Source organism: Limulus polyphemus, unplaced genomic scaffold, assembly GCF_000517525.1.
Source record: "Limulus polyphemus unplaced genomic scaffold, Limulus_polyphemus-2.1.2 Scaffold1104, whole genome shotgun sequence".
Lineage (NCBI taxonomy): Eukaryota > Metazoa > Arthropoda > Merostomata > Xiphosura > Limulidae > Limulus > Limulus polyphemus.
In genome coordinates, this window is record NW_013666714.1 from 256,335 (window position 1) to 258,626 (window position 2,292).

Here is a 2,292-nt window from a genome sequence, read left to right on the forward strand (position 1 = left end):
GTTGAGTTTTATTGTAGGGAATGTTGGAGAGTTTTTCAACTATAGCTGAATGCTTTAAGTGGTTAATTTCTTCAGTTATGTTGTCCGTTGAACAGAGTCTTGTGCCTGTGTTTATGAGGTTTTTAGATGTATTGATTTTTTGTGTGGTGTCATGAGCGGAATTCCAGGGGATGTAGAGACCAGTGTGTGTGTGTTATTGCGGTGAATTTTGGTTTTAAACTTTGTGTCAGATCTAATAATTTTGAGGTTAAGAAAGGATAACTGTTTATTGTTTTCGTGTTCTATTGCAAATTTGATGTTGGGATGAATGGAATTTATGTGTTTAAAGAAAGTTAGTGTGTGTTCTATAGAAGTGAAACCAGCAAAAGTGTCATCGACATACCTGTACCAGTATATTTGGGGATGAAGCGCAGAATGTTTGGCTTGTGTTTCGATCTGTGTCATGAATATATTGGCAAGAACGGGCGAAACAGGATTGTCCATACTTGAACCGTCTATTTGAAGGAAATGTTCGTTGTTGAAAATGAAGTTGATTTTAGTTGTTGTAAATTTTAGAGAGAAACAAAAAGTGTGCTAGAGATTTGCATTAACTTGTATGGTTAAACTTCATTAAACAAACAAAGAAAAACGCCTCATTACCAATTAAATTTACGGTTTATGCTAATTGATATGAAAATGTTATCCTCACGACGTGTCACTGGTAAGTTTACGGACTTACAACACTAAAACCACGGTTCGATTCCCCTCGGTTGACAGAACGCAGATAGCCTATTGTTTTAGCTTTGCTTTGCGCCAAAACAAGCCAATTAAAATCTCGGCTTCAACATAGTTTATGTAATGTTTGTCTGTTTCTTTGAAGTTAAGCAGAAAGCTACACAATGGGCTATCTGTGTTCTGCTCACCACGGCTATCGAAACCAGATTTCTAGCGTTGTAAGTCCGCAGAAATACCGCTATGCCACTGGTGGGCTTTATGTAATGATTCAACAAGAGCAAATCAATTAAGATCAGAATTATAGGCTAACTATGGTTTATCCAAAGACGAGATCAGTCAGAAATGTAATATTAGCAGCTCCTTCTATCCATAATGGCTATATTTCAATACAAGTTACTTTTGTGATTAAATATAAATTACTCTCATTATAAATATGAAACTTTAATTAAAACATATATTCCTCAAAAATTAAAATAAATTTGAAGAGTCCAAATAAATTATATATATATATATTTATTTTAAATCTGTAGCCCTGTTTTATCTGACAACATTGTTTAGAGACTATAAACAATACAGATAAAACCAAACATATTAAAGTCAGCTTTCACGTCAAAGTATTAAAAGAAAAGTAGATGTAAAATATTTTTCCTTTAAAATAAATAAAAAACTGTCTGGGTTAAAATTGATATTCCACTTTTACAATATTTCAATTCCACAAGAAGATCATAGACTGACTACGAAATAATCTCCATTATTAACACGAGCATTTTCGTAGCTTAAAACTTGATAAGTTAACCGCTAAGCCTAAATGTTAAAAGCCTTCATATGGTTATTTCCTCAAACTACTTCTTCGGTTGTTTCTTAACATGGAAAGAGCTACGACTTGACTAGTGACTAGCCTGCTTGGACCCTGAATTTAAGGTTTATGACTCACGTTCCTTTGTCACAGGAACACTCTCCACCAAAGAATTCTTCGCTCTACATAAGACTCAACATCACAAAGTACATCACTCATAGTACAACTTACAAATATCAAGTATATGCTATTCTCTCGAGCTAAAAAGCTACATTTTGCTTATCTAAGCTCTTTATTTGTGGAAAACAATTTCACCGATTTGTACACCACCAAGTTTAGATATTTAAAAAAACCTTCATAATTCAAAAATGAGGCAAACGTTTCCAAGTAAATTCTTCTCAGAGCATCCTGATTCAGACATTCGTAATCTTTATTCTGATCAACTCACCGGTTATGAAGAAACGTGTACCGTCATAAGGATTACCCTTCCCATGCCACGTAAATATATCAACAAAGGGCATCTTACCTATACGCTTTCAAAAATTGCTTAGAACTTTATCATTTTATCATAATTGCGCCAAATAAAGGCAATTACATGTCTTAACACGCTCTGACATAGCAGTCTTATTAAATACACTTGATATGATTATATACAGTACACGCTCTGACATAGCAGTCTTATTAAATACACTTGATATGATTATATACAGTACACGCTCTGACATAGCAGTCTTATTAAATACACTTGATATTATTATATACAGTACACGCTCTGACATAGC